Source organism: Leuresthes tenuis, unplaced genomic scaffold (genome assembly GCF_036924035.1).
Source record: "Leuresthes tenuis unplaced genomic scaffold, fLeuTen1.0.hap1 SCAF_1, whole genome shotgun sequence".
NCBI classification, from domain to species: domain Eukaryota; kingdom Metazoa; phylum Chordata; class Actinopteri; order Atheriniformes; family Atherinopsidae; genus Leuresthes; species Leuresthes tenuis.
Genome location: NW_027325355.1, coordinates 43333683 through 43355643, shown reverse-complemented (window position 1 = coordinate 43355643; position 21961 = coordinate 43333683). Strand labels below are relative to the sequence as shown.

Genomic DNA, 21961 nt, shown 5'->3' with positions numbered 1-21961 from the left:
ATGTTACCACTACACATCAGCCTTTCTCGGAAATGATCTGGTTGCATAGAGGAACCGTATGATTCCAGTACCTATATAATGCACATTTGTCAGAGACATTGTTGCTTACGGCCACACCACCCTGAACATGCCCGACCTCGTCTGATCTCGGAAGCCAAGGAGGATTGGGCGTGGTTAGTATTTGGATGGAAGACCTCTTGGGAATACCAGGTGCTGTAAGCTTTTTCTCTTCTCTCGACCACCTGCATGTCTTTTGTTGCAACGTCTGATCACCCTGTGACACATGAGAAAGGTGGTCATTTTCAGCTGCTGCTGCTTTGTTGGCAGACACGAAGTGATCTGAGAGTCTCAGTTTCAGCTGCAGAGAATGATCACATGAGGGAAGAAGATTTGCCCACTACAAGTCTGCCTTTCTCGGCAATTATCTGGTTACATAGAGGAACCGTATGATTCCAGTACCTATATAATGCACATTTGTCACAGACATTGTTGCTTACGGCCACACCACCCTGAACATGCCCGACCTCGTCTGATCTCGGTAGCCAAGGAGGGTTGGGCCTGGTTAGTACTTAAATGGGAGACCGCTTGGGAATACCAGGAGCTGTAAGCTTTTTGTCTTCTCTCGACCACCTGCATGTCTTTTGTTGCAACGTCTGATCACCCTGTGACACATGAGGAAGTTGGTCATCTTCAGCTGCTGCTGCTGCTTTGTTGGCAGACACGAAGTGATCTGAGAGTCTCAGTTTCAGCTGAAGAGAATGATCACATCAGAGAAGATGATATGCCCACTACACATCAGCCTTTCTCGGCAATTATCTGGTTTCATAGAGGAAGTGTATGATTCCAGTACCTATATAATTCACATTTGTAACAAATATTGTTGCTTACCGCCACACCACCCTGAATAAGCCCCACCTTGTCTTATCCTGGAAGCCAAGCAGGGTTGGGTTGGGTCTGGTTCGTACTTCAATGGGAGACTGCTTGGGAATACCAGGTGCTGTAAGCTTTTTCTCTTCTCTGGACCACCTGAATGTCTTTTGTTGCAACGTCTGACCACCCTGTGACACATGAGGAAGTTGGTCATCTTCAGCTGCTGCTGCTTTGTTGGCAGACATGAAGTGATCTGAGAGTCTCAGTTTCAGTTGCAGAGAATGATCACGTCAGGGAACAAGATGTGCCCACTACATATCAGCCTTTCTCGGCAATTATCTGGTTACATAGAGGAAGTGTATGATTCCATTGCCTATATAATGCACATTTGTCACGGAGATTGTTACTTACGGCCAAACCACCCTGAATATGTCTGACCTTGTCTGATCTCGGAAGCCAAGGAGGGCTGGGCCTGGTTAGTACTTTGATGGAACACCGCTTGGGAATACCAGGTGCTGTAAGCTTTTTCTCTTCTCTCTACCACCTACATGTCTTTTGTTGCAATGTCTGATCGCCCTGTGACACATGAGGAAGTTGGTCATCTTCAGCTGCTGCTGCTTTGTTAGCAGACACGAAGTGATCTGAGAGTCTCAGTTTCAGCTACAGAGAATAATCACATCAAGGAAGAAGATGTGCCCACAACAAGTTAGCCTTTCTCTGCAATTATCTGGTTACATAGAGGAACTGTATTATTCCAGTACCTATATAATGCACATTTTTCACAGACATTGTTACTTACGGCCACACCACCCTGAATTTGTCTGATCTCGGAAGCCAAGCAGTGTTGGGCCTGGTTAGTACTTGGGTGGGAGACCGCTTGGGAATACCAGGTGCTGTAAGCTTTTTCTCTTCTCTCTACCACCTGCATGTGTTTTGTTGCAACGTCTGATCACCCTGTGACACATGAGGAAGTTGGTCATCTTCAGCTGCTGCTACTGCTTTGTTGGCAGACACGAAGTGATCTGAGAGTCTCAGTTTCAGCTGAAGAGAATGATCACATCAGAGAAGATGATATGCCCACTACACATCAGCCTTTCTCGGCAATTATCTGGTTTCATAGAGGAAGTGTATGATTCCAGTACCTATATAATTCACATTTGTAACAAATATTGTTGCTTACCGCCACACCACCCTGAATAAGCCCCACCTTGTCTTATCCTGGAAGCCAAGCAGGGTTGGGTTGGGTCTGGTTCGTACTTCAATGGGAGACTGCTTGGGAATACCAGGTGCTGTAAGCTTCTTCTCTACTCTCTACCACCTTCATGTCTTTTGTGGCAATGTCTGATCCTCCTGTGACACATGAGGAAGTTGGTCATCTTCAGCTGCTGCTGCTTCTTTGTTGGCAGACACGAAGTGATCTGAGAGTCTCAGTTTCAGCTGCAGAGAATAATCACATCAGGGAAGAAGATGTGCCCACTACAAGTCAGCCTTTCTCGGCAATTATCTGGTTACATAGAGGAAGTGTATGATTCCAGTACCTATATAATGCACATTTGTCACAGATATTGTTGCTTACGGCCACACCACCCTGAATAAGCCCGACCTCGTCTGATCTTGGAAGTCAAGCAGGTTTGGGCCTGGTTAGTACTTGGATGGGAGACTGCTTGGGAATACCAGGTGCTGTAAGCTTTTTCTCTTCTCTCTACCACCTGCATGTCTTTTGTTGCAACGTCTGATCACCCTTTGACACATGAGGAAGTTGGTCATCTTCAGCTGCTGCTGCTTTGTTGGCAGACACAAAGTGATCTGAGAGTCTCATTTTCAGCTGGAGAGAATTATCACGTCAAGGAAGAAGATGTGCCCACTACATATCAGCCTTTCTCGGCAATTATCTGGTTACATAGAGGAAGTGTATGATTCCATTGCCTATATAATGCACATTTGTCACGGAGATTGTTACTTACGGCCAAACCACCCTGAATATGTCTGACCTTGTCTGATCTTGGAAGCCAAGGAGGGCTGGGCCTGGTTAGTACTTTGATGGGACACCGCTTGGGAATACCAGGTGCTGTAAGCTTTTTCTCTACCACCTACATGTCTTTTGTTGTAATGTCTGATCGCCCTGTGACACATGAGGAAGTTGGTCATCTTCAGCTGCTGCTGCTTTGTTAGCAGACACGAAGTGATCTGAGAGTCTCAGTTTCAGCTGCAGAGAATAATCACATCAAGGAAGAAGATGTGCCCACAACAAGTTAGCCTTTCTCTGCAATTATCTGGTTACATAGAGGAACTGTATTATTCCAGTACCTATATAATGCACATTTTTCACAGACATTGTTACTTACGGCCACACCACCCTGAATATGCCCGACCTCGACTGATCTCGGAAGCCAAGGAGGGCTGGGCCTGGTTAGTACTTGAATGGGAGACCCCTTGGGAATGCCAGGTGCTGTAAGCTTTTTCTCTTCTCTCTACCACCTGCATGTATTTTGTTGCAAGGTCTGATCGCCCTGTGACACATAAGGAAGTTGGTCATCTTCAGCTGCTGCTGCTTTGTTGGCAGACACGAAGTGATCTGAGAGTCTCATTTTCAGCTGGAGAGAATAATCACGTCAGGGAAGAAGATGTGCCCACTATTTATCAGCCTTTCTCTGCAATTATCTGGTTATATAGAGGAAACGTATGATTCCAGTACCTATACAATTTACATTTGTCACAGACATTGTTGCTTACGGCCACACCACCCTGAATAAGCCCGACCTCGTCTGATCTCGGACGCCAAGCAGGGTTGTACCTGGTTAGTACTTGGATGGGAGACATCTTGGGAATACCAGGTGCTGTAAGCTTTTTCTCTTCTCTCTACCACCTGCATGTCTTTTGTTGCAACGTCTGATCACCCTGTGACACATGAGGAAGTTGGTCATCTTCAGTTTCTGCTGCTTTGTTGGCAGACATGAAGTGATCTTAGAGTCTCATTTTCAGCTGGAGAAAATTATCACGTCAGGGAACAAGATGTGCCCACTACATATCAGCCTTTCTTGGCAATTATCTGGTTGCATAGAGGAACCGTATGATTCCAGTACCTATATAATGCACATTTGTCACAGACATTGTTACTTACGGCCACACCACCCTGAATATGCCCAACCTCGTCTGATCTCAGAACCCAAGCAGGGTTGGGCCTGATTAGTACTTGAATGGGAGACTGCTTGGGAATACCAGGTGCTGTAAGCTTTTTCTCTTCTCTCTACCACCTGCATGTCTTTTGTTGCAATGTCTGATCGCCCTGTGACACATGAGGAAGTTGGTCATCTTCAGCTGCTGCTGCTTTGTTGGCAGACACGAAGTGATATGAGAGTCTCAGTTTCAGCTGGAGAGAATAATCACATCAGGGAAGATGTTTCCACTACTTATCAGCCTTTCTTGGCAATTATCTGGTTGCATAGAGGAACCGTATGATTCCAGTACCTATACAGTTTATATTTGTCACAGACATTGTTGCTTACGGCCACACCACCCTGAATATGCCCGACCTCGTCTGATCTTGGAAGCCAAGCAGGGTTGGGCCTGGTTAGTACTTGGATGGGAGACCGCTTGGGAATACCATGTGCTGTAAGCTTTTTCTCTTCTCTCAACCACCTGCATGTCTTTTGTTGCAACGCCTGATCACCCTGTGACACATTAGGAAGTTGGTCATCTTCAGCTGCTGCTGCTTTGTTGGCAGACACGAAGTGATCTTAGAGTCTCATTTTCAGCTGGAGAAAATTATCACGTCAGGGAACAAGATGTGCCCACTACATATCAGCCTTTTTCGGCAATTATCTTGTTACATAGAGGAACCATATGATTCCATTGCCTATATAATGCACATTTGTCACAGAGATTGTTGCTTACGGCCAAACCACCCTGAATATGTCTGACCTCGTCTGATCTCAGAAGCCAAGGAGGGTTGGGCCTGGTTAGTACTTTGATGAGAGACCGCTTGGGATTACGAGGTGCTGTAAGCTTTTTCTCTTCTCTCTACCACCTGCATGTCTTTTGTTGCAACGTCTGATCGCCCTGTGACACATGAGGAAGTTGGTCATCTTCAGCTGCTGCTGCTTTGTTGGCAGACACAAAGTGATCTGAGAGTCTCAGTTTCAGCTGAAGAGAATAATCACATCAGGGAAGAAGATGTGCCCACTACATATCAGCCTTTCTCGGCAATTATCTGGTTACATAGAGGAAGTGTATGATTCCATTGCCTATATAATGCACATTTGTCACGGAGATTGTTACTTACGGCCAAACCACCCTGAATATGTCTGACCTTGTCTGATCTTGGAAGCCAAGGAGGGCTGGGCCTGGTTAGTACTTTGATGGGACACCGCTTGGGAATACCAGGTGCTGTAAGCTTTTTCTCTACCACCTACATGTCTTTTGTTGTAATGTCTGATCGCCCTGTGACACATGAGGAAGTTGGTCATCTTCAGCTGCTGCTGCTTTGTTAGCAGACACGAAGTGATCTGAGAGTCTCAGTTTCAGCTGCAGAGAATAATCACATCAAGGAAGAAGATGTGCCCACAACAAGTTAGCCTTTCTCTGCAATTATCTGGTTACATAGAGGAACTGTATTATTCCAGTACCTATATAATGCACATTTTTCACAGACATTGTTACTTACGGCCACACCACCCTGAATATGCCCGACCTCGACTGATCTCGGAAGCCAAGGAGGGCTGGGCCTGGTTAGTACTTGAATGGGAGACCCCTTGGGAATGCCAGGTGCTGTAAGCTTTTTCTCTTCTCTCTACCACCTGCATGTATTTTGTTGCAAGGTCTGATCGCCCTGTGACACATATGGAAGTTGGTCATCTTCAGCTGCTGCTGCTTTGTTGGCAGACACGAAGTGATCTGAGAGTCTCATTTTCAGCTGGAGAGAATAATCACATCAGGGAAGATGTTTCCACTACTTATCAGCCTTTCTTGGCAATTATCTGGTTGCATAGAGGAACCGTATGATTCCAGTACCTATACAGTTTATATTTGTCACAGACATTGTTGCTTACGGTCACACCACCCTGAATATGCCCGACCTCGTCTGATCTTGGAAGCCAAGCAGGGTTGGGCCTGGTTAGTACTTGGATGGGAGACCGCTTGGGAATACCAGGTGCTGTAAGCTTTTTCTCTTCTCTCAACCACCTGCATGTCTTTTGTTGCAACGCCTGATCACCCTGTGACACATTAGGAAGTTGGTCATCTTCAGCTGCTGCTGCTTTGTTGGCAGACACGAAGTGATCTTAGAGTCTCATTTTCAGCTGGAGAAAATTATCACGTCAGGGAACAAGATGTGCCCACTACATATCAGCCTTTTTCGGCAATTATCTTGTTACATAGAGGAACCATATGATTCCATTGCCTATATAATGCACATTTGTCACAGAGATTGTTGCTTACGGCCAAACCACCCTGAATATGTCTATCCTCGTCTGATCTCAGAAGCCAAGGAGGGTTGGGCCTGGTTAGTACTTTGATGAGAGACCGCTTGGGATTACGAGGTGCTGTAAGCTTTTTCTCTTCTCTCTACCACCTGCATGTCTTTTGTTGCAACGTCTGATCGCCCTGTGACACATGAGGAAGTTGGTCATCTTCAGCTGCTGCTGCTTTGTTGGCAGACACAAAGTGATCTGAGAGTCTCAGTTTCAGCTGAAGAGAATAATCACATCAGGGAAGAAGATGTGCCCACTACATATCAGCCTTTCTCGGCAATTATCTGGTTACATAGAGGAAGTGTATGATTCCATTGCCTATATAATGCACATTTGTCACGGAGATTGTTACTTACGGCCAAACCACCCTGAATATGTCTGACCTTGTCTGATCTTGGAAGCCAAGGAGGGCTGGGCCTGGTTAGTACTTTGATGGGACACCGCTTGGGAATACCAGGTGCTGTAAGCTTTTTCTCTACCACCTACATGTCTTTTGTTGTAATGTCTGATCGCCCTGTGACACATGAGGAAGTTGGTCATCTTCAGCTGCTGCTGCTTTGTTAGCAGACACGAAGTGATCTGAGAGTCTCAGTTTCAGCTGCAGAGAATAATCACATCAAGGAAGAAGATGTGCCCACAACAAGTTAGCCTTTCTCTGCAATTATCTGGTTACATAGAGGAACTGTATTATTCCAGTACCTATATAATGCACATTTTTCACAGACATTGTTACTTACGGCCACACCACCCTGAATATGCCCGACCTCGACTGATCTCGGAAGCCAAGGAGGGCTGGGCCTGGTTAGTACTTGAATGGGAGACCCCTTGGGAATGCCAGGTGCTGTAAGCTTTTTCTCTTCTCTCTACCACCTGCATGTATTTTGTTGCAAGGTCTGATCGCCTTGTGACACATAAGGAAGTTGGTCATCTTCAGCTGCTGCTGCTTTGTTGGCAGACACGAAGTGATCTGAGAGTCTCATTTTCAGCTGGAGAGAATAATCACGTCAGGGAAGAAGATGTGCCCACTATTTATCAGCCTTTCTCTGCAATTATCTGGTTATATAGAGGAAACGTATGATTCCAGTACCTATACAATTTACATTTGTCACAGACATTGTTGCTTACGGCCACACCACCCTGAATAAGCCCGACCTCGTCTGATCTCGGAAGCCAAGCAGGGTTGTGCCTGGTTAGTACTTGGATGGGAGACCGCTTGGGATTATCAGGTGCTGTAAGCTTTTTCTCTTCTCTCAACCACCTGCATGTCTTTTGTTGCAACGTCTGATCACCCTGTGACACATGAGGAAGTTGGTCATCTTCAGTTTCTGCTGCTTTGTTGGCAGACACGAAGTGATCTTAGAGTCTCATTTTCAGCTGGAGAAAATTATCACGTCAGGGAACAAGATGTGCCCACTACATATCAGCCTTTCTTGGCAATTATCTGGTTGCATAGAGGAACCGTATGATTCCAGTACCTATATAATGCACATTTGTCACAGACATTGTTACTTACGGCCACACCACCCTGAATATGCCCAACCTCGTCTGATCTCAGAACCCAAGCAGGGTTGGGCCTGATTAGTACTTGAATGGGAGACTGCTTGGGAATACCAGGTGCTGTAAGCTTTTTCTCTTCTCTCTACCACCTGCATGTCTTTTGTTGCAATGTCTGATCGCCCTGTGACACATGAGGAAGTTGGTCATCTTCAGCTGCTGCTGCTTTGTTGGCAGACACGAAGTGATATGAGAGTCTCAGTTTCAGCTGGAGAGAATAATCACATCAGGGAAGATGTTTCCACTACTTATCAGCCTTTCTTGGCAATTATCTGGTTGCATAGAGGAACCGTATGATTCCAGTACCTATACAGTTTATATTTGTCACAGACATTGTTGCTTACGGCCACACCACCCTGAATATGCCCGACCTCGTCTGATCTTGGAAGCCAAGCAGGGTTGGGCCTGGTTAGTACTTGGATGGGAGACCGCTTGGGAATACCATGTGCTGTAAGCTTTTTCTCTTCTCTCAACCACCTGCATGTCTTTTGTTGCAACGCCTGATCACCCTGTGACACATTAGGAAGTTGGTCATCTTCAGCTGCTGCTGCTTTGTTGGCAGACACGAAGTGATCTTAGAGTCTCATTTTCAGCTGGAGAAAATTATCACGTCAGGGAACAAGATGTGCCCACTACATATCAGCCTTTTTCGGCAATTATCTTGTTACATAGAGGAACCATATGATTCCATTGCCTATATAATGCACATTTGTCACAGAGATTGTTGCTTACGGCCAAACCACCCTGAATATGTCTGACCTCGTCTGATCTCAGAAGCCAAGGAGGGTTGGGCCTGGTTAGTACTTTGATGAGAGACCGCTTGGGATTACGAGGTGCTGTAAGCTTTTTCTCTTCTCTCTACCACCTGCATGTCTTTTGTTGCAACGTCTGATCGCCCTGTGACACATGAGGAAGTTGGTCATCTTCAGCTGCTGCTGCTTTGTTGGCAGACACAAAGTGATCTGAGAGTCTCAGTTTCAGCTGAAGAGAATAATCACATCAGGGAAGAAGATGTGCCCACTACAAGTTAGCCTTTCTTGGCAATTATCTGGTTGCATAGAGGAACCGTATGATTCCAGTACCTATATAATGCATATTTGTCACAGACATTGCTACTTTCGGCCACACCACCCTGAATATGCCCGACCTAGTATGATCTCGGAACCCAAGCAGTGTTGGGCCTGGTTAGTACTTGAATGGGAGACCGCTTGGGAATACCAGGTGCTGTAAATTTTTTCTCTTCTCTCTACCACCTGCATGTCTTTTGTTGCAATGTCTGATCATCCTGTGACACATGAGGAAGTTGGTCATCTTCAGCTGCTGCTGCTTTGTTGGCAGACACGAAGTGATCTTAGAGTCTCAGTTTCAGCTGCAGAGAATAATCACATCAGGGAAGAAGATGTGCCCACTACAAGTTAGCCTTTCTTGGCAATTATCTGGTTGCATAGAGGAACCGTATGATTCCAGTACCTATATAATGCACATTTGTCACAGACATTGTTACTTACGGCCACACCACCCTGAATATGCCCGACCTCGTCTGATCTCAGAACCCAAGCAGGGTTGGGCCTTGTTAGTACTTGAATGGGAGACTGCTTGGGAATACCAGGTGCTGTAAGCTTTTTCTCTTCTCTCTACCACCTGCATGTCTTTTGTTGCAATGTCTGATCGCCCTGTGACACATGAGGAAGTTGGTCATCTTCAGCTGCTGCTGCTTTGTTGGCAGACACGAAGTGATATGAGAGTCTCAGTTTCAGCTGGAGAGAATAATCACGACAGGGAAGATGTTTCCACTACTTATCAGCCTTTCTTGGCAATTATCTGGTTGCATAGAGGAACCGTATAATTCCAGTACCTATACAGTTTATATTTGTCACAGATATTGTTGCTTACGGCCACACCACCCTGAATATGCCCGACCTCGTCTGATCTTGGAAGCCAAGCAGGGTTGGGCCTGGTTAGTACTTGGATGGGAGACTGCTTGGGAATACCAGGTGCTGTAAGCTTTTTCTCTTCTCTCAACCACCTGCATGTCTTTTGTTGCAACGTCTGATCACCCTGTGACACATGAGGAAGTTGGTCATCTTCAGCTTCTGCTGCTTTGTTGGCAGACACGAAGTGATCTTAGAGTCTCATTTTCAAATGGAGAAAATTATCACGTCAGGGAACAAGATGTGCCCACTACATATCAGCCTTTCTCGGCAATTATCTTGTTACATAGAGGAACCATATGATTCCATTGCCTATATAATGCACATTTGTCACAGAGATTGTTGCTTACGGCCAAACCACCCTGAATATGTCTGACCTCGTCTGCTCTCAGAAGCCAAGGAGGGTTCGGCCTGGTTAGTACTTGGGTGGGAGACTGCTTGGGAATACCAGGTGCTGTAAGCTTTATCTCTTCTCTGGACCACCTGAATGTCTTTTGTTGCAACGTCTGATCACCCTGTGACACATGAGGAAGTTGGTCATCTTCAGCTTCTGCTGCTTTGTTGGCAGACACGAAGTGATCTGAGAGTCTCAGTTTCAGCTGAAGAGAATGATCACATCAGAGAAGATGATATGCCCACTACACATCAGCCTTTCTCTGCAATTATCTGGTTTCATAGAGGAAGTGTATGATTCCAGTACCTATATAATTCACATTTCTAACAAATATTGTTGCTTACCGCCACACCACCCTGAATAAGCCCCACCTTGTCTTATCCTGGAAGCCAAGCGGGGTTGGGTCTGGTTCGTACTTCAATGGGAGACTGCTTGGGAATACCAGGTGCTGTAAGCTTTTTCTCTTCTCTCTACCACCTGCATGTGTTTTGTTGCAACGTCTGATCACCCTGTGACACATGAGGAAGTTTGTCATCTTCAGCTGCTGCTGCTTTGTTGGCAGACACGAAGTGATCTGAGAGTCTCAGTTTCAACTGAAGAGAATAATAACGTCAGGGAAGAAGATGTGCCCACTACACATCAGCCTTTCTCGGCAATTATCTGGTTACATAGAGGAACTGTATGATTCCAGTACCTATATAATGCACATTTGTCACAGACATTGTTGCTTACGGCCACACCACCCTCAATATGCCTGACCTCGTCTGATCTCGGAAGCCAAGCACGGTTGGCCTGGTTAGTACTTGGGTGGGAGACTGCTTGGGAATACCAGGTGCTGTAAGCTTTATCTCTTCTCTGGACCACCTGAATGTTTTTTGTTGCAACGTCTGATCACCCTGTGACACATGAGGAAGTTGGTCATCTTCAGCTTCTGCTGCTTTGTTGGCAGACACGAAGTGATCTGAGAGTCTCAGTTTCAGCTGCAGAGAATAATAACGTCAGGGAAGAAGATGTGCCCACTACACATCAGCCTTTCTCGGCAATTATCTGGTTACATAGAAGAAGTGTATTTTTCCAGTACCTATATAATGCACATTTGTCACAGACATTGTTGCTTACGGCCACACCACCCTCAATATGCCTGACCTCGTCTGATCTCGGAAGCCAAGCACGGTTGGCCTGGTTAGTACTTGGGTGGGAGACTGCTTGGGAATACCAGGTGCTGTAAGCTTTATCTCTTCTCTGGACCACCTGAATGTCTTTTGTTGCAACGTCTGATCACCCTGTGACACATGAGGAAGTTGGTCATCTTCAGCTTCTGCTGCTTTGTTGGCAGACACGAAGTGATCTGAGAGTCTCAGTTTCAGCTGCAGAGAATAATCACGTCAGGGAAGAAGATGTGCCCACTACACATAAGCCTTTCTCTGCAATTATCTGGTTACATAGAGGAACCATATGATTCCAGTACCTATATAATGCACATTTGTCACAGACATTGTCGCTTACGGCCACACCACCCTGAACATGCCTGACCTCGTCTGATCTCGGAAGCCAAGCAAGGTTGGCCTGGTTAGTACTTGGGTGGGAGACTGCTTGGGAATACCAGGTGCTGTAAGCTTTATCTCTTCTCTGGACCACCTAAATGTCTTTTGTTGCAACGTCTGATCACCCTGTGACACATGAGGAAGTTGGTCATCTTCAGCTGCTGCTGCTTTGTTGGCAGACACGAAGTGATCTGAGAGTCTCAGTTTCAGCTGCAGAGAATAATCACGTCAGGGAAGAAGATGTGCCCACTACACATAAGCCTTTCTCTGCAATTATCTGGTTACATAGAGGAACCGTATGATTCCAGTACCTATATAATGCACATTTGTCACAGAGATTGTCGCTTACGGCCACACCACCCTGAATATAATATGCCCGACCTCGTCCGATCTCGGAAGCCAAGCGGGGTTGTGCCTGGTTAGTACTTGGGTGGGAGACTGCTTGGGAATACCAGGTGCTGTAAGCTTTTTCTCTTTTCTCTACCACCTGCATGTCTTTTGTTGCAACGTCTGATCACCCTGTGACACATGAGGAAGGTGGTCATCTTCAGCTGCTGCTGCTTTGTTGGCAGACACGAAGTGATCTGAGAGTCTCAGTTTCAGCTGCAGAGAATAATCACATCAGGGAAGAAGATGTGCCCATAACAAGTCAGCCTTTCTCATCAATTATCTGGTTACATAGAGGAATTGTATGATTCCAGTACCTATATAATGCACATTTGTCACAGAAATTGTTCCTTACGGCCACACCACCCTGAATAAGCCCGACCTCGTCTGATCTCGGAAGCCAAGGAGGGTTGGGCCTGGTTAGTACTTTAATGGGAGACTGCTTGGGAATACCAGGTGCTGTAAGCATATTCTCTTCTCTCTACAACCTGCATGTCTTTTGTTGCAACGTCTGATCACCCTGTGACACATGAGAAAGTTGGCCATCTTCAGCTGCTGCTGCTTTGTTGGAAGACACGAAGTGATCTGAGAGTCTCAGTTTCAGCTGAAGAGAATAATCACGTCAGGGAAGAAGATGTGCCAACTACACATCAGCCTTTCTCAGCAATTATCTGGTTACATAGAGGAACCGTATGATTCCTGTACTTATATAATGCACATTTGTCAGACACATTGATACTTACGGCCACACCACCCGGAACATGCCTGACCTCGTCTGATCTCGGAAGCCAAGCAGGGTTGGGCCTGGTTAGTACTTGGATGGGAGACCGCTTGGGAATACCAGGTGCTGTAAGCTTCTTCTCTACTCTCTACCACCTGCATGTATTTTGTTGCAAGGTCTGATCGCCCTGTGACACATGAGGAAGTTGGTCATCTTCAGCTTCTGCTGCTTTGTTGGCAGACACAAAGTGATCTGAGAGTCTCACTTTCAGCTCAAGAGAATAATCACGTCAGGGAAGAAGATGTGCCCACTACTTATCAGCTTTTCTCGGCAATTATCTGGTTACATAGAGGAACTGTATGATTCCAGTACCTATATAATGCACATTTGTCACAGTTATGGTTGCTTACGGCCACACCACCCTGAACATGCCCGACCTCGTCTGATCTCGGAAGCCAAGGAGGGTTGGGCCTGGTTAGTACTTAAATGGGAGACGGCTTGGGAATACCAGGTGCTGTAAGCTTTTTCTCTTCTCTCTACCACCTGCATGTCTTTTGTTGCAACGTCTGATCACCCTGTGACACATGAGGAAGTTGGTCATCTTCAGCTGCTGCTGCTTTGTTGGCAGACACAAAGTGATCTGAGAGTCTCAGTTTCAGCTGCAGAGAATAATCACATCAGGGAAGAAGATGTGCCCACTACAAGTCAGCCTTTCTCGGCAATTATCTGGTTACATAGAGGAACCGTATGATTCCAGTACCTATATAATGCACATTTGTCACAGACCATGTTGCTTACGGCCACACCACCCTGAACATGCCCGATCTCGTCTGATCTCGGAAGCCAAGGAGGGTTTGGCTTGGTTAGTACTTAAATGGGAGACCGCTTGGGAATACCAGGTGCTGTAAGCTTTATCTCTTCTCTGGACCACCTGAATGTCTTTTGTGGCAACGTCTGATCCTCCTGTGACACATGAGGAAGTTGGTCATCTTCAGCTGCTGCTGCTTCTTTGTTGGCAGACACGAAGTGATCTGATAGTCTCAATTTCAGCTGCAGAGAATAATCACATCAGGGAAGAAGATGTGCCCATAACAAGTCAGCCTTTCTCGGCAATTATCTGGTTACATAGAGGAACCGTATGATTCCAGTACCTATATAATGCACATTTGTCACAGAAATTGTTCCTTACGGCCACACCACCCTGAACATGCCCGACCTCGTCTGATCTCGGAAGCCAAGCAGGGTTGAGCCTCCTTAGTACTTGGATGGGAGACTGCTTTGGAATACCAGGTGCCGTAAGCATTTTCTCTTCTCTCTACAACCTGCATGTCTTTTGTTGCAACGTCTGATCACCCTGTGACACATGAGGAAGTTGGTCATCTTCAGCTGCTGCTGCTTTGTTGGCTGACACAATGTGATCTGAGAGTCTCAGTTTCAGTTGCAGAGAATGATCACATCAGAGAAGATGATATGCCCGCTACACATCAGCCTTTCTCTGCAATTATCTGGGTGCATAGAGGAACTGTATGATTCCAGTACCTTTATAATGCACATTTGTCAAAGTTATGGTTAATTATGGCCACACCACCCTGAAAATGCCTGACCACGTCTGATCTCGGAAGCCAAGCAGGTTTTGGCCTGGTTAGTACTTGAATGGTAGACCGCTTGGGAATACCAGGTGCATTAAGCTTTTTCTCTTCTCTCTACCACCTGCATGTCTTTTGTTGCAACGTCTGATCACCCTGTGACACATGAGGAAGTTGGTTATCTTCAGCTACTGCTGCTTTGTTGGCAGACACAAAGTGATCTGAGAGTCTCAGTTTCAGCTGCAGAGAATAATCACGTCAGGGAAGAAGATGTTACCACTACACATCAGCCTTTCTCGGAAATGATCTGGTTGCATAGAGGAACCGTATGATTCCAGTACCTATATAATGCACATTTGTCAGAGACATTGTTGCTTACGGCCACACCACCCTGAACATGCCCGACCTCGTCTGATCTCGGAAGCCAAGGAGGATTGGGCGTGGTTAGTATTTGGATGGAAGACCTCTTGGGAATACCAGGTGCTGTAAGCTTTTTCTCTTCTCTCGACCACCTGCATGTCTTTTGTTGCAACGTCTGATCACCCTGTGACACATGAGAAAGGTGGTCATTTTCAGCTGCTGCTGCTTTGTTGGCAGACACGAAGTGATCTGAGAGTCTCAGTTTCAGCTGCAGAGAATGATCACATGAGGGAAGAAGATTTGCCCACTACAAGTCTGCCTTTCTCGGCAATTATCTGGTTACATAGAGGAACCGTATGATTCCAGTACCTATATAATGCACATTTGTCACAGACATTGTTGCTTACGGCCACACCACCCTGAACATGCCCGACCTCGTCTGATCTCGGTAGCCAAGGAGGGTTGGGCCTGGTTAGTACTTAAATGGGAGACCGCTTGGGAATACCAGGAGCTGTAAGCTTTTTGTCTTCTCTCGACCACCTGCATGTCTTTTGTTGCAACGTCTGATCACCCTGTGACACATGAGGAAGTTGGTCATCTTCAGCTGCTGCTGCTGCTTTGTTGGCAGACACGAAGTGATCTGAGAGTCTCAGTTTCAGCTGAAGAGAATGATCACATCAGAGAAGATGATATGCCCACTACACATCAGCCTTTCTCGGCAATTATCTGGTTTCATAGAGGAAGTGTATGATTCCAGTACCTATATAATTCACATTTGTAACAAATATTGTTGCTTACCGCCACACCACCCTGAATAAGCCCCACCTTGTCTTATCCTGGAAGCCAAGCAGGGTTGGGTTGGGTCTGGTTCGTACTTCAATGGGAGACTGCTTGGGAATACCAGGTGCTGTAAGCTTTTTCTCTTCTCTGGACCACCTGAATGTCTTTTGTTGCAACGTCTGACCACCCTGTGACACATGAGGAAGTTGGTCATCTTCAGCTGCTGCTGCTTTGTTGGCAGACATGAAGTGATCTGAGAGTCTCAGTTTCAGTTGCAGAGAATGATCACGTCAGGGAACAAGATGTGCCCACTACATATCAGCCTTTCTCGGCAATTATCTGGTTACATAGAGGAAGTGTATGATTCCATTGCCTATATAATGCACATTTGTCACGGAGATTGTTACTTACGGCCAAACCACCCTGAATATGTCTGACCTTGTCTGATCTCGGAAGCCAAGGAGGGCTGGGCCTGGTTAGTACTTTGATGGAACACCGCTTGGGAATACCAGGTGCTGTAAGCTTTTTCTCTTCTCTCTACCACCTACATGTCTTTTGTTGCAATGTCTGATCGCCCTGTGACACATGAGGAAGTTGGTCATCTTCAGCTGCTGCTGCTTTGTTAGCAGACACGAAGTGATCTGAGAGTCTCAGTTTCAGCTACAGAGAATAATCACATCAAGGAAGAAGATGTGCCCACAACAAGTTAGCCTTTCTCTGCAATTATCTGGTTACATAGAGGAACTGTATTATTCCAGTACCTATATAATGCACATTTTTCACAGACATTGTTACTTACGGCCACACCACCCTGAATTTGTCTGATCTCGGAAGCCAAGCAGTGTTGGGCCTGGTTAGTACTTGGGTGGGAGACCGCTTGGGAATACCAGGTGCTGTAAGCTTTTTCTCTTCTCTCTACCACCTGCATGTGTTTTGTTGCAACGTCTGATCACCCTGTGACACATGAGGAAGTTGGTCATCTTCAGCTGCTGCTACTGCTTTGTTGGCAGACACGAAGTGATCTGAGAGTCTCAGTTTCAGCTGAAGAGAATGATCACATCAGAGAAGATGATATGCCCACTACACATCAGCCTTTCTCGGCAATTATCTGGTTTCATAGAGGAAGTGTATGATTCCAGTACCTATATAATTCACATTTGTAACAAATATTGTTGCTTACCGCCACACCACCCTGAATAAGCCCCACCTTGTCTTATCCTGGAAGCCAAGCAGGGTTGGGTTGGGTCTGGTTCGTACTTCAATGGGAGACTGCTTGGGAATACCAGGTGCTGTAAGCTTCTTCTCTACTCTCTACCACCTTCATGTCTTTTGTGGCAATGTCTGATCCTCCTGTGACACATGAGGAAGTTGGTCATCTTCAGCTGCTGCTGCTTCTTTGTTGGCAGACACGAAGTGATCTGAGAGTCTCAGTTTCAGCTGCAGAGAATAATCACATCAGGGAAGAAGATGTGCCCACTACAAGTCAGCCTTTCTCGGCAATTATCTGGTTACATAGAGGAAGTGTATGATTCCAGTACCTATATAATGCACATTTGTCACAGATATTGTTGCTTACGGCCACACCACCCTGAATAAGCCCGACCTCGTCTGATCTTGGAAGTCAAGCAGGTTTGGGCCTGGTTAGTACTTGGATGGGAGACTGCTTGGGAATACCAGGTGCTGTAAGCTTTTTCTCTTCTCTCTACCACCTGCATGTCTTTTGTTGCAACGTCTGATCACCCTTTGACACATGAGGAAGTTGGTCATCTTCAGCTGCTGCTGCTTTGTTGGCAGACACAAAGTGATCTGAGAGTCTCATTTTCAGCTGGAGAGAATTATCACGTCAAGGAAGAAGATGTGCCCACTACATATCAGCCTTTCTCGGCAATTATCTGGTTACATAGAGGAAGTGTATGATTCCATTGCCTATATAATGCACATTTGTCACGGAGATTGTTACTTACGGCCAAACCACCCTGAATATGTCTGACCTTGTCTGATCTTGGAAGCCAAGGAGGGCTGGGCCTGGTTAGTACTTTGATGGGACACCGCTTGGGAATACCAGGTGCTGTAAGCTTTTTCTCTACCACCTACATGTCTTTTGTTGTAATGTCTGATCGCCCTGTGACACATGAGGAAGTTGGTCATCTTCAGCTGCTGCTGCTTTGTTAGCAGACACGAAGTGATCTGAGAGTCTCAGTTTCAGCTGCAGAGAATAATCACATCAAGGAAGAAGATGTGCCCACAACAAGTTAGCCTTTCTCTGCAATTATCTGGTTACATAGAGGAACTGTATTATTCCAGTACCTATATAATGCACATTTTTCACAGACATTGTTACTTACGGCCACACCACCCTGAATATGCCCGACCTCGACTGATCTCGGAAGCCAAGGAGGGCTGGGCCTGGTTAGTACTTGAATGGGAGACCCCTTGGGAATGCCAGGTGCTGTAAGCTTTTTCTCTTCTCTCTACCACCTGCATGTATTTTGTTGCAAGGTCTGATCGCCCTGTGACACATAAGGAAGTTGGTCATCTTCAGCTGCTGCTGCTTTGTTGGCAGACACGAAGTGATCTGAGAGTCTCATTTTCAGCTGGAGAGAATAATCACGTCAGGGAAGAAGATGTGCCCACTATTTATCAGCCTTTCTCTGCAATTATCTGGTTATATAGAGGAAACGTATGATTCCAGTACCTATACAATTTACATTTGTCACAGACATTGTTGCTTACGGCCACACCACCCTGAATAAGCCCGACCTCGTCTGATCTCGGAAGCCAAGCAGGGTTGTGCCTGGTTAGTACTTGGATGGGAGACCGCTTGGGATTATCAGGTGCTGTAAGCTTTTTCTCTTCTCTCAACCACCTGCATGTCTTTTGTTGCAACGTCTGATCACCCTGTGACACATGAGGAAGTTGGTCATCTTCAGTTTCTGCTGCTTTGTTGGCAGACATGAAGTGATCTTAGAGTCTCATTTTCAGCTGGAGAAAATTATCACGTCAGGGAACAAGATGTGCCCACTACATATCAGCCTTTCTTGGCAATTATCTGGTTGCATAGAGGAACCGTATGATTCCAGTACCTATATAATGCACATTTGTCACAGACATTGTTACTTACGGCCACACCACCCTGAATATGCCCAACCTCGTCTGATCTCAGAACCCAAGCAGGGTTGGGCCTGATTAGTACTTGAATGGGAGACTGCTTGGGAATACCAGGTGCTGTAAGCTTTTTCTCTTCTCTCTACCACCTGCATGTCTTTTGTTGCAATGTCTGATCGCCCTGTGACACATGAGGAAGTTGGTCATCTTCAGCTGCTGCTGCTTTGTTGGCAGACACGAAGTGATATGAGAGTCTCAGTTTCAGCTGGAGAGAATAATCACATCAGGGAAGATGTTTCCACTACTTATCAGCCTTTCTTGGCAATTATCTGGTTGCATAGAGGAACCGTATGATTCCAGTACCTATACAGTTTATATTTGTCACAGACATTGTTGCTTACGGCCACACCACCCTGAATATGCCCGACCTCGTCTGATCTCAGAACCCAAGCAGGGTTGGGCCTGATTAGTACTTGAATGGGAGACTGCTTGGGAATACCAGGTGCTGTAAGCTTTTTCTCTTCTCTCAACCACCTGCATGTCTTTTGTTGCAACGCCTGATCACCCTGTGACACATTAGGAAGTTGGTCATCTTCAGCTGCTGCTGCTTTGTTGGCAGACACGAAGTGATCTTAGAGTCTCATTTTCAGCTGGAGAAAATTATCACGTCAGGGAACAAGATGTGCCCACTACATATCAGCCTTTTTCGGCAATTATCTTGTTACATAGAGGAACCATATGATTCCATTGCCTATATAATGCACATTTGTCACAGAGATTGTTGCTTACGGCCAAACCACCCTGAATATGTCTGACCTCGTCTGATCTCAGAAGCCAAGGAGGGTTGGGCCTGGTTAGTACTTTGATGAGAGACCGCTTGGGATTACGAGGTGCTGTAAGCTTTTTCTCTTCTCTCTACCACCTGCATGTCTTTTGTTGCAACGTCTGATCGCCCTGTGACACATGAGGAAGTTGGTCATCTTCAGCTGCTGCTGCTTTGTTGGCAGACACAAAGTGATCTGAGAGTCTCAGTTTCAGCTGAAGAGAATAATCACATCAGGGAAGAAGATGTGCCCACTACATATCAGCCTTTCTCGGCAATTATCTGGTTACATAGAGGAAGTGTATGATTCCATTGCCTATATAATGCACATTTGTCACGGAGATTGTTACTTACGGCCAAACCACCCTGAATATGTCTGACCTTGTCTGATCTTGGAAGCCAAGGAGGGCTGGGCCTGGTTAGTACTTTGATGGGACACCGCTTGGGAATACCAGGTGCTGTAAGCTTTTTCTCTACCACCTACATGTCTTTTGTTGTAATGTCTGATCGCCCTGTGACACATGAGGAAGTTGGTCATCTTCAGCTGCTGCTGCTTTGTTAGCAGACACGAAGTGATCTGAGAGTCTCAGTTTCAGCTGCAGAGAATAATCACATCAAGGAAGAAGATGTGCCCACAACAAGTTAGCCTTTCTCTGCAATTATCTGGTTACATAGAGGAACTGTATTATTCCAGTACCTATATAATGCACATTTTTCACAGACATTGTTACTTACGGCCACACCACCCTGAATATGCCCGACCTCGACTGATCTCGGAAGCCAAGGAGGGCTGGGCCTGGTTAGTACTTGAATGGGAGACCCCTTGGGAATGCCAGGTGCTGTAAGCTTTTTCTCTTCTCTCTACCACCTGCATGTATTTTGTTGCAAGGTCTGATCGCCCTGTGACACATAAGGAAGTTGGTCATCTTCAGCTGCTGCTGCTTTGTTGGCAGACACGAAGTGATCTGAGAGTCTCATTTTCAGCTGGAGAGAATAATCACATCAGGGAAGATGTTTCCACTACTTATCAGCCTTTCTTGGCAATTATCTGGTTGCATAGAGGAACCGTATGATTCCAGTACCTATACAGTTTATATTTGTCACAGACATTGTTGCTTACGGTCACACCACCCTGAATATGCCCGACCTCGTCTGATCTTGGAAGCCAAGCAGGGTTGGGCCTGGTTAGTACTTGGATGGGAGACCGCTTGGGAATACCAGGTGCTGTAAGCTTTTTCTCTTCTCTCAACCACCTGCATGTCTTTTGTTGCAACGCCTGATCACCCTGTGACACATTAGGAAGTTGGTCATCTTCAGCTGCTGCTGCTTTGTTGGCAGACACGAAGTGATCTTAGAGTCTCATTTTCAGCTGGAGAAAATTATCACGTCAGGGAACAAGATGTGCCCACTACATATCAGCCTTTTTCGGCAATTATCTTGTTACATAGAGGAACCATATGATTCCATTGCCTATATAATGCACATTTGTCACAGAGATTGTTGCTTACGGCCAAACCACCCTGAATATGTCTATCCTCGTCTGATCTCAGAAGCCAAGGAGGGTTGGGCCTGGTTAGTACTTTGATGAGAGACCGCTTGGGATTACGAGGTGCTGTAAGCTTTTTCTCTTCTCTCTACCACCTGCATGTCTTTTGTTGCAACGTCTGATCGCCCTGTGACACATGAGGAAGTTGGTCATCTTCAGCTGCTGCTGCTTTGTTGGCAGACACAAAGTGATCTGAGAGTCTCAGTTTCAGCTGAAGAGAATAATCACATCAGGGAAGAAGATGTGCCCACTACATATCAGCCTTTCTCGGCAATTATCTGGTTACATAGAGGAAGTGTATGATTCCATTGCCTATATAATGCACATTTGTCACGGAGATTGTTACTTACGGCCAAACCACCCTGAATATGTCTGACCTTGTCTGATCTTGGAAGCCAAGGAGGGCTGGGCCTGGTTAGTACTTTGATGGGACACCGCTTGGGAATACCAGGTGCTGTAAGCTTTTTCTCTACCACCTACATGTCTTTTGTTGTAATGTCTGATCGCCCTGTGACACATGAGGAAGTTGGTCATCTTCAGCTGCTGCTGCTTTGTTAGCAGACACGAAGTGATCTGAGAGTCTCAGTTTCAGCTGCAGAGAATAATCACATCAAGGAAGAAGATGTGCCCACAACAAGTTAGCCTTTCTCTGCAATTATCTGGTTACATAGAGGAACTGTATTATTCCAGTACCTATATAATGCACATTTTTCACAGACATTGTTACTTACGGCCACACCACCCTGAATATGCCCGACCTCGACTGATCTCGGAAGCCAAGGAGGGCTGGGCCTGGTTAGTACTTGAATGGGAGACCCCTTGGGAATGCCAGGTGCTGTAAGCTTTTTCTCTTCTCTCTACCACCTGCATGTATTTTGTTGCAAGGTCTGAT

The 21961-nt window shown here is 46.0% G+C and overlaps 5 non-coding genes and 45 pseudogenes across 5 annotated transcripts; all 50 read left to right on the top strand.

Annotated features, from left to right (window-relative positions):
- Positions 1 to 103: 103 nt before the first annotated feature.
- On the top strand, positions 104 to 222 carry LOC140291168 (5S ribosomal RNA; annotated as a pseudogene).
- Positions 223 to 491: 269 nt separating this feature from the next.
- On the top strand, positions 492 to 610 carry LOC140306157 (5S ribosomal RNA; annotated as a pseudogene).
- Positions 611 to 1275: 665 nt separating this feature from the next.
- Positions 1276 to 1394, top strand: LOC140295278 (5S ribosomal RNA; annotated as a pseudogene).
- A 269-nt stretch (positions 1395 to 1663) lies between these two features.
- On the top strand, positions 1664 to 1772 carry LOC140296294 (5S ribosomal RNA; annotated as a pseudogene).
- Positions 1773 to 2440: 668 nt separating this feature from the next.
- On the top strand, positions 2441 to 2559 carry LOC140298214 (5S ribosomal RNA; annotated as a pseudogene).
- A 269-nt stretch (positions 2560 to 2828) lies between these two features.
- On the top strand, positions 2829 to 2947 carry LOC140295609 (5S ribosomal RNA; annotated as a pseudogene).
- A 262-nt stretch (positions 2948 to 3209) lies between these two features.
- On the top strand, positions 3210 to 3328 carry LOC140272812 (5S ribosomal RNA; annotated as a pseudogene).
- A 269-nt stretch (positions 3329 to 3597) lies between these two features.
- LOC140289257 (5S ribosomal RNA) lies at positions 3598 to 3716 on the top strand (annotated as a pseudogene).
- A 269-nt stretch (positions 3717 to 3985) lies between these two features.
- Positions 3986 to 4104, top strand: LOC140292013 (5S ribosomal RNA; annotated as a pseudogene).
- A 266-nt stretch (positions 4105 to 4370) lies between these two features.
- Positions 4371 to 4489, top strand: LOC140298565 (5S ribosomal RNA). Its single transcript, XR_011914200.1, has one exon. It is a non-coding gene; the product is annotated as a 5S ribosomal RNA (ribosomal RNA).
- A 269-nt stretch (positions 4490 to 4758) lies between these two features.
- On the top strand, positions 4759 to 4877 carry LOC140295355 (5S ribosomal RNA; annotated as a pseudogene).
- Positions 4878 to 5146: 269 nt separating this feature from the next.
- Positions 5147 to 5265, top strand: LOC140295608 (5S ribosomal RNA; annotated as a pseudogene).
- A 262-nt stretch (positions 5266 to 5527) lies between these two features.
- On the top strand, positions 5528 to 5646 carry LOC140272811 (5S ribosomal RNA; annotated as a pseudogene).
- Positions 5647 to 5912: 266 nt separating this feature from the next.
- Positions 5913 to 6031, top strand: LOC140290964 (5S ribosomal RNA). Its single transcript, XR_011912408.1, has one exon. It is a non-coding gene; the product is annotated as a 5S ribosomal RNA (ribosomal RNA).
- Positions 6032 to 6688: 657 nt separating this feature from the next.
- Positions 6689 to 6807, top strand: LOC140295606 (5S ribosomal RNA; annotated as a pseudogene).
- A 262-nt stretch (positions 6808 to 7069) lies between these two features.
- LOC140272807 (5S ribosomal RNA) lies at positions 7070 to 7188 on the top strand (annotated as a pseudogene).
- A 269-nt stretch (positions 7189 to 7457) lies between these two features.
- Positions 7458 to 7576, top strand: LOC140318027 (5S ribosomal RNA; annotated as a pseudogene).
- Positions 7577 to 7845: 269 nt separating this feature from the next.
- LOC140292010 (5S ribosomal RNA) lies at positions 7846 to 7964 on the top strand (annotated as a pseudogene).
- Positions 7965 to 8230: 266 nt separating this feature from the next.
- On the top strand, positions 8231 to 8349 carry LOC140298563 (5S ribosomal RNA). Its single transcript, XR_011914198.1, has one exon. It is a non-coding gene; the product is annotated as a 5S ribosomal RNA (ribosomal RNA).
- Positions 8350 to 8618: 269 nt separating this feature from the next.
- Positions 8619 to 8737, top strand: LOC140295354 (5S ribosomal RNA; annotated as a pseudogene).
- A 269-nt stretch (positions 8738 to 9006) lies between these two features.
- Positions 9007 to 9125, top strand: LOC140293657 (5S ribosomal RNA; annotated as a pseudogene).
- Positions 9126 to 9394: 269 nt separating this feature from the next.
- LOC140291625 (5S ribosomal RNA) lies at positions 9395 to 9513 on the top strand (annotated as a pseudogene).
- A 266-nt stretch (positions 9514 to 9779) lies between these two features.
- LOC140297682 (5S ribosomal RNA) lies at positions 9780 to 9898 on the top strand. The gene has a single exon (XR_011913396.1). It is a non-coding gene; the product is annotated as a 5S ribosomal RNA (ribosomal RNA).
- A 269-nt stretch (positions 9899 to 10167) lies between these two features.
- Positions 10168 to 10286, top strand: LOC140291426 (5S ribosomal RNA; annotated as a pseudogene).
- Positions 10287 to 10943: 657 nt separating this feature from the next.
- LOC140293458 (5S ribosomal RNA) lies at positions 10944 to 11061 on the top strand (annotated as a pseudogene).
- A 269-nt stretch (positions 11062 to 11330) lies between these two features.
- LOC140293457 (5S ribosomal RNA) lies at positions 11331 to 11448 on the top strand (annotated as a pseudogene).
- A 269-nt stretch (positions 11449 to 11717) lies between these two features.
- LOC140289372 (5S ribosomal RNA) lies at positions 11718 to 11835 on the top strand (annotated as a pseudogene).
- A 269-nt stretch (positions 11836 to 12104) lies between these two features.
- LOC140271126 (5S ribosomal RNA) lies at positions 12105 to 12228 on the top strand (annotated as a pseudogene).
- A 269-nt stretch (positions 12229 to 12497) lies between these two features.
- Positions 12498 to 12616, top strand: LOC140284236 (5S ribosomal RNA; annotated as a pseudogene).
- Positions 12617 to 12885: 269 nt separating this feature from the next.
- Positions 12886 to 13004, top strand: LOC140299345 (5S ribosomal RNA; annotated as a pseudogene).
- Positions 13005 to 13273: 269 nt separating this feature from the next.
- LOC140312811 (5S ribosomal RNA) lies at positions 13274 to 13392 on the top strand (annotated as a pseudogene).
- A 269-nt stretch (positions 13393 to 13661) lies between these two features.
- Positions 13662 to 13780, top strand: LOC140299763 (5S ribosomal RNA; annotated as a pseudogene).
- A 272-nt stretch (positions 13781 to 14052) lies between these two features.
- LOC140295447 (5S ribosomal RNA) lies at positions 14053 to 14171 on the top strand (annotated as a pseudogene).
- Positions 14172 to 14440: 269 nt separating this feature from the next.
- Positions 14441 to 14559, top strand: LOC140297278 (5S ribosomal RNA; annotated as a pseudogene).
- A 269-nt stretch (positions 14560 to 14828) lies between these two features.
- On the top strand, positions 14829 to 14947 carry LOC140291165 (5S ribosomal RNA; annotated as a pseudogene).
- Positions 14948 to 15216: 269 nt separating this feature from the next.
- On the top strand, positions 15217 to 15335 carry LOC140306146 (5S ribosomal RNA; annotated as a pseudogene).
- A 665-nt stretch (positions 15336 to 16000) lies between these two features.
- On the top strand, positions 16001 to 16119 carry LOC140295277 (5S ribosomal RNA; annotated as a pseudogene).
- A 269-nt stretch (positions 16120 to 16388) lies between these two features.
- LOC140296293 (5S ribosomal RNA) lies at positions 16389 to 16497 on the top strand (annotated as a pseudogene).
- Positions 16498 to 17165: 668 nt separating this feature from the next.
- LOC140298203 (5S ribosomal RNA) lies at positions 17166 to 17284 on the top strand (annotated as a pseudogene).
- A 269-nt stretch (positions 17285 to 17553) lies between these two features.
- On the top strand, positions 17554 to 17672 carry LOC140295605 (5S ribosomal RNA; annotated as a pseudogene).
- Positions 17673 to 17934: 262 nt separating this feature from the next.
- LOC140272802 (5S ribosomal RNA) lies at positions 17935 to 18053 on the top strand (annotated as a pseudogene).
- A 269-nt stretch (positions 18054 to 18322) lies between these two features.
- On the top strand, positions 18323 to 18441 carry LOC140318016 (5S ribosomal RNA; annotated as a pseudogene).
- A 269-nt stretch (positions 18442 to 18710) lies between these two features.
- LOC140292009 (5S ribosomal RNA) lies at positions 18711 to 18829 on the top strand (annotated as a pseudogene).
- Positions 18830 to 19095: 266 nt separating this feature from the next.
- LOC140309142 (5S ribosomal RNA) lies at positions 19096 to 19214 on the top strand (annotated as a pseudogene).
- Positions 19215 to 19483: 269 nt separating this feature from the next.
- LOC140295353 (5S ribosomal RNA) lies at positions 19484 to 19602 on the top strand (annotated as a pseudogene).
- A 269-nt stretch (positions 19603 to 19871) lies between these two features.
- Positions 19872 to 19990, top strand: LOC140295604 (5S ribosomal RNA; annotated as a pseudogene).
- Positions 19991 to 20252: 262 nt separating this feature from the next.
- On the top strand, positions 20253 to 20371 carry LOC140272797 (5S ribosomal RNA; annotated as a pseudogene).
- A 266-nt stretch (positions 20372 to 20637) lies between these two features.
- On the top strand, positions 20638 to 20756 carry LOC140290952 (5S ribosomal RNA). The gene has a single exon (XR_011912407.1). It is a non-coding gene; the product is annotated as a 5S ribosomal RNA (ribosomal RNA).
- Positions 20757 to 21413: 657 nt separating this feature from the next.
- Positions 21414 to 21532, top strand: LOC140295603 (5S ribosomal RNA; annotated as a pseudogene).
- Positions 21533 to 21794: 262 nt separating this feature from the next.
- LOC140272791 (5S ribosomal RNA) lies at positions 21795 to 21913 on the top strand (annotated as a pseudogene).
- Positions 21914 to 21961: the final 48 nt, after the last annotated feature.